The sequence below is a fragment of the Microtus ochrogaster genome, unplaced genomic scaffold, assembly GCF_000317375.1.
Source record: "Microtus ochrogaster isolate Prairie Vole_2 unplaced genomic scaffold, MicOch1.0 UNK2, whole genome shotgun sequence".
NCBI lineage: Eukaryota > Metazoa > Chordata > Mammalia > Rodentia > Cricetidae > Microtus > Microtus ochrogaster.
The window spans coordinates 22,067,581-22,074,603 of record NW_004949100.1 but is presented as its reverse complement, the minus strand read 5'-3'; the positions used below and the strand labels follow the sequence as shown (position 1 = coordinate 22,074,603).

General features: G+C 42.8%; 1 protein-coding gene and 1 pseudogene across 6 annotated transcripts in view; one reads left to right on the top strand and one right to left on the bottom strand.

Moving 5' to 3' along the window:
* Window positions 1-4,817, bottom strand: part of LOC102002135 — a 50,686-nt pseudogene extending 45,869 nt beyond the window's left edge.
* Hecw1 (HECT, C2 and WW domain containing E3 ubiquitin protein ligase 1) overlaps window positions 1-7,023 on the top strand; it is a 247,068-nt gene that overhangs the window by 64,312 nt on the left and 175,733 nt on the right. The window lies entirely within an intron of this gene.

The window sequence follows — 7,023 nt, the reverse complement described above, 5'->3', positions numbered from 1 at the left end:
CTATCCTGGGTTTTTTGTTTTTCCATATGAAGTCGATTATTGTCTTCTCCAGCTCTGTGAAAAATTTTGATGGGATCTTGATGGGGATTGCATTGAATCTATAGATTGCCATTTTTACTAGTACATACTGTATTTTCATTCAGTTGATTAAGAGGCACAGTCAAGTTTACAAACACGGAAGCTCATGCATCTCTGTATCGTCCTCGGACAACACAAGGGCTTCCTAGTGCTGTCCTCCTCCACCTCCCACAGCTGGACTTCCTCTCTTTCCTCACTTCGGTACACTTCCAAATCTGCTCATTTACCATTTATTTTTGTTAGTTCATATTTAAAAGAATAAAACCCCTGGTTAGTTCCTCTGCTTCACATGGCTTCTTAAATCCAACTTACTTCTAGATTCAATATTCTCTTTGTAATTAAGTTACTCAGAGTAGAAAATCTCTGTTTTTGTTATACCTGACTCAGCCCTTTTTCTTGAATTACGGACTATGCTAACTACATAATCCTAGACTACTGTGGTATTTTCCCTTTGAATACATTATTGCATTATTTTATGAAGTGTTTTGCTGCTGTGTAAAAAATATGCTTCTAATTGCTATCACATTTTAGGTAAACTCTTCATTCGATGATGTTACAGGGGTTGTAATGTTCTTCTGGTTTGCTATGCTGTGTTTATGCACTGATTTACTTAATTTATTCTGCTTGGGACTTACTATCCTGCCTTGGTCTTATCAACTATATTGTTCTACTTATCTGAAAATACCTAGAGTATCAACCGTTAAATATTACCCATCCTCCATTTATCAAGTTTCTGGACAAACCATTAGTGTTATTCTATGCTTTTATTCTTTTCCCATTTTTTTTAACTTTTATGTTTTTCAGATCTCTGTGCTCAAGTGCTACTCTCTGTTTTTCTTCTCTTCCTTCTCAATAGATAAGTTGCTGACGTCTAGACTGCCTGCCCGTATACTGAGCAGATACTGTGGGTCATATTCTTTTCTTCTTTATTAAGTCACTACTTTTTTGTTCAAGAGTCACATTTCTATCTTCTGACTCCACTTCTTCTTCTACCCCTCTGAACCTTTTTAAGGAGCCATTCTTACTGTAAGAATTTTCCTGGATTTTTTTTTATTACTTATATGGCACAAGTTTCAAAGTCTCCCACTTCTTTGCTGCCGCCTCCCTCATAGTGGCTTTATCTCACTGCAAAGTCCATAGTCAGGTGTAGTGAGTGTGCTATGTCAGAAATATAGATAGCCCTAAAGGTGAAGGATATATGTGTGTATTTCTACAATATCAGGATTTATTAAACAACAAATCCACAGTTTATGTCATATGTCAATTATTTTCCTGCAATTTTTCCAAGTAGTCTTGCTTTATTTTTCTTGTAACTGGCAATTGGCAAAATAAATAAATAAACAAAAAATAAACAACAAAAAAACCCCAAGATCTTCTACCCAAATCTTAATTACTAATGTTGTGTCAGCTCATACATTGCAAAGCACACAGTAGTGATATCTCTTTATATGAATATATGTAGGTTACAGAATGGAAACAAAAGAGATAAAGAATCACAGCAGAGTTTACAGAGGCCTTGCTGAAAACAGAGGGCAGAGGGCAGCACAGATGCAAAAGAGCCACACTGATGGTTAGGTAAGATGCTCACAGCCCAGCTGAAATCAGAGCTGGGCTGCAGGGGCGGCAGAGGCAAAGCTGAGCCTTTCGAAGCAGGGGTGAATCAAGCTGAAGAGGTGAATGCAGGACCAGGTCCTGTCAGGTGGGCAGATGGACAAGTGGACGGCAATATCACCAGGCTGAATTAGCAATGTGCCAGTCTGAGGTTGCAGCCAGGACATAGTTGGGAAAGTTCTTTGTCTGTTGGTCTCTTACCACATTTAGATGACAGATCAGTTAGGACCATTGCCACCATATTGTCAAGTGTCCTCTTCTTCAAAGGTGTCTATGTGAGAGTGTAGTGACCTTTGTTGATCTACTGTGTTCATTAAGGCCTGGAGCCTGCTTTTTGATATGGTTTTAATATTCTCATATATTCATATGGTTCCAACGTACTTTGATAAATTTTACTTTTAGCATTTTACTGAGCCTCGTGGGATTCACTACTCCATATCAAGTATTTATGTTGTTTTTTAACTGGCCGTGTTCCTTTCTTCTCCATGTGGTATGAATCATGACCTCTCTTGGTATCTTGGGTCTGGCTCACATTCTCTGAGGCAGTTTAGGATTTTTGGTCTTCTTAGAGCTCCTGTTCCAGTGGTTGATAGGCAACACTGGCTCCTTTTCTCTACATCGACAAGTCCACCCTCCAATGCCTCTGACTTCCAGTGGAGAACCTGGGGTGTGGATTCATCTCCCTTTAAGAAAGCCCGAGCCTTGGATGTGAAGCTCTATTCAGCTCTGACATGCTTGGGCCTGCCTTTGGCTTCACCTTTATCCAAGCTGCTTTAGCTTTTAGCTGTTCTACATTCCTGGAACCCCTGCAGGTATGGAAGTTGGTTATCTGTACAAAGTAATATCCCGTGTTTCGCATTTGTATGTCTTTGCATGCAGTGTGGCTGCGTTAGCAGTGAGAAGTAGGAAAATTCCATGTCAGCTTAGCCTGCCTATCTGTGTGAGGCTCTAGACAGTTTCAGGAAAGCAGAGCGGTGGTGACCACCAGTCCTACTGAGTCTTCCTGCCTGTGAGACACTGACAGACTCGCTGGAGTCTGCCTTCCAGGCTGAAACTGCCCTGTCACTGCTGTTTGCTTAGAATCAGAGTTCTCTTTACAGCCAGGTGTCCTCAGTCAGGGACAGGCCATGATGTTCTCCAGGCTTTGGTGAGAGGCATCATTCTGCTTCCTGGGTGGCGCATTCTGATTTTAGCTCTTTCAGGCATCTGAACTGTTTCTTTCTCAGGACTGTCTGATGGTTTTTATTATCTCCTTAGTTGAGCGCTGTGATATCTGTGAGTATACCCCCTTCTCTTCTGTCCTATCCTTCCCTCGCTATCTTTTTTTTAAATTTATTTATTTATTAAAGATTTCTGTCTCTTCCCCGCAGTTTCGGTGAGCATCCAAACTGCCTAGGCTCCTACAAAGCCAGTACGTGCAGTAGGATCAGAGACCCATTGCCATTGTTCTTGAGTTCTCAGTAGTCCTCATTGTCCGCTATATTCAGCGAGTCCGGTTTTATCCCATGCTTTTTCACCAGCTGGCCTTGGTGAGTTCCCAATAGAACATCCCCATTGTCTCCCTCGCTATCTTAATACATGAGAATTTGCAAGACGCCTGCTTTCTGTTTTGTTTTTCTGTATTGAGTCGACTTTATTAATGATTCATGCTCAGTTACTTTTTCATTATCAATTATCCGATAATTAATTGAGCAAGTGTGATAAGCTATCTTCCATTTTCTGTGAGAATCTAAATGTAAAATAAATTTTTTTAATTTATTTATTTATTGAGGATTTCTGCCTCCTCCCCGCCACCACCTCCCATTTCCCTCCCCCTCCCCTGATTAAGTCCCTCTCCCTCATCAGCTTGAAGAGCCATCAGGGTTCCCTGACCTGTGGGAAGTCCAAGGACCACCCACCTCCATCCAGGTTTAAAGAAACATTTGTGGTTTAATGAACATTCAACAAAACATTTTTGTGAGGTCTGGTTTTATCCCAGATCTGTCTTTTTAATCTCCCAAGAATAGTTATTTTAAATCACACAATGGATCTGTACATGTGTGAAGCAGTGAACTTCAGTTTTGATCACGTTAGTCATATATTTTGATCTCATCTTACAGTACCAAATACAAAAGCACCACCTGTGCCGCTCAGTACATTGGGTCGGGCACTTTTGAAGAAAGCGTTGGCTCTTTCCTCTTTTGCAATCTTCCTCCGGCAGTCACGTGTCCCTGTGTACATAATATCAGCTGCTTTCCAGCCATACTGAATCACCACCCTGGCAGGAACTGTATCAAATAGATAGGACACCAGTCCTGCAACTGCCCTCAAGTTCTAGGCAATCACTCAGCTCCCAGAAATGTGTACATTCTTGGGGTCTGGCAGTATCCCCTTGGTAGTGGTGTCACAGACTCCAAGGTAGGCAACCGTGTAAATGATGATGATCCCCAGGGTAGGGACTCTAAAACCCTGAAAACCCATTCAGGCCATCAGACTTGAAGATCTTTGTGGAGCAGGAGCCCATTCCATTGAATTCACTGAAAAGACCCCTTGCACACATCGGCAGCCATTCTAGTCAAAACAAAACCCAGTGGGCAGGCAGCGCAGAGGAAAGTGGTCCTAGCTCCCCATCAGAAACCAGGTGATGTCAGCCCAGGACCCCTAGGAAGATCTGCTTGCACATCCTTGAAGGCGAAATGCAGGTCTTGTGTTGGGGAAGTACTGAGCTCACTGGTCAAGTTACCACTCCAGAAGGAGAGGAAGGAAACCCTGCTGTGGGGGGATTCTCACACTACAATCAATGATGCCTTTGTAGTGTTCTCTGCACTGGTCCGTTTGTTGGCATGCTGACCTGCAAGGACAGTTTGACTCTCTGGAGCAACAGCCGCAGCAATGGCACCAGCCGAGAAGCCCTTAAGGAAGCCCAAAGCTTGAACCCCTGTAGGCGGAGGCTGCTCGTTCGCTTCCCAGCTACCCAGAACTGAAACAATCACACAGAAACTGTATTAATTGCAATAGCACTAGGCCAATCACTTAGGCATATTGCCATCTAGCTCCTATATCTGAAACTAACCCATTTCCATTACTTTGTATTTTCATCACGAGGATCATGGTTTACCGGCAAGGTTCCAGAGGGTTCCGGCAGCCATCTTCTTGACTCCGCCAGCTCTCTATATATGTCAGATTTCCCGCCTAGCTATATTGTGTGCTGCTATAGGCCCAAAGTAGCTTCTTATTAACCAGTGGTAATAAAACATATTCACAGCATACAGAGGGGAATCCGACACCCATCCCTTGAGCTGACAGCCTGTAGCTGCAGCACCCTTGCCTCACCCTATACCCGGGCAGGCACTGCCACACTGTCTCTGTCTCTGGGAGACACAGGGACCTAGGTTTCTGTTTGATTAGTTTTGTTTTATAAAGCATATGCCACAATGTTGTCAGGGCTAGCCTTGAACTTGCTATGATCCTCTTGCCTCTGTGTCCTGAGTGATTTTACAGGTTTGTACCTCCATGCCAGACTGGACTTTATGTTCTTTTTCTTCTTCACTTAGTTATTTTATTTTATGTGTGAGTGCCTACATATACATGTGTGTGTATTGTGTGCATGCCTAGGGCCTGCTGAGGCCAGAATAGAGCACCAGGTTCCCTGGCACTGAAGTTACAGTACTTTATGACACTAACAATGGGAGTGCTGGGATTTGAACATCTGTGCTCTGCAAGAGCAACAAGTGATCTTAACTGATGAGCCGTCTCTCTGGCCCCTTCTTTGTGCTTTTAAGTCTGTGAATAAAAATGTTGGGATTGGATGATGGTTTTTTTAAACCAAGATGCAAGTGGGTAGGACTTGAAGAAGATCTGGAAGGAAGAAGCCAGGCGTCTTTCCTCTGTCAGCTGAAAAAAGGAAATCGATAAATGATCTGAGTGAGAATGGAGGGGACACTTCTGAATGCTGGAAGGAAGGAACAGAAATAAAGCAAGAGGTTGGGAGCTATCACAGAGCGAAGAGATAATGACTAAAGCTGTAGGGAGGGCAAGGCACCGTGTCTGACATGCGCTATCAAACACACAGCTCTGCTGTCTCCATTTAAAGTGAGGTGCTGACTATCGGGGAGAATTTTAAGACATAGAAACCTAAAATTTTCAATTTGCCTCTAAAGGATGGACAGAGAGTTGAACATGATTTGAAGTCACCTGCTTCTAGGCCTTTGGTCTTGTGGTACTGGCAGCTTCCTCACCTACCTGGAATCAGGCACTGTGACCTGTGTGAGGTGTCTTCCCCCACTAAGGTCATTGCAGCCTGCTACACTGACTGTACCAAACCTTGGTAGTCAGCGAATATTTCATCTAGAGAAGTTCCATACAAGTTGCCATGTCACTTATCACCGACCAAAGAGAAGTTATAGAATATGCAAGAGAAAGGGCAGGTTAAGATGAACTAAGAATAGAATAATCTTCAGAAAATGAGACCCTGGTGTGAGACTCGGAGAATATTATGCAATTCACGTTATTGGGAGATAAGTTTTGGGCATGCTAAAAGAAAACTAGTGGAGGAGTTTGGAAAGGTTAGGTAGAAGGGGTGTGTGTGTGTGTGTGTGTGTGTGTGTGTGTGTGTGTGTGTTCAGCAATTCACTGAAAATTAAGATGAAAATTACAGCCTTTACAATTTTCTAGGTATCAAACTTTTTTGGACTTAATCAAACAGTTCCCATCATTTAATTAGAGCACCACCATTTTCTTCTTTTACTGAATGAAATAACCCTGTAACCTTAAATGTTTACTTGAATTGTTCTGACCCTGAAAGCAGGTGAGTGCTGGTGCTTCAGGATATTGATTCTTTAGTCCTCCAAGAACTCACAGTCTCCTAGAGCAGTGATCTTCCTACCAGGGTGACATGACTTCCTTGGAAGAAGAAAGGCTTTTGTGCTAGTCACTGTTTTGTGACTGTAATGAAACACCATTACCAAGGCAACTCTTAGAAGGAGGAGTTTATCTGGGCTTCGGGTCCAGAAGGATGTGAGTCTATCTCGATGAAGTGGCCTGACAAAAGGCATGGCTGCTGGCACAGGAAGCTGAGCACTCACATCCTTAGGAGCGTACGTACACAAGTCAGAAGGAAAGGGAGCTAACCGGAAGTGGCAGGAGGCTTTTAACTCTCAAAACCCACTTCCAACGGCATACTTCCTCCATGAAGGCCACATCTCCTAAACCTCCTGAAACATCACCATCAACTATGACCAGGTGTTAAATAACCAGACCTATAAGGGACATGCTCCTTCAAATACTACACCCTTCTAAAGGATACCCAAACATGGAGCTATTAGTTGAATTCTTTTTCTTTTTTTTTTTTTTTTT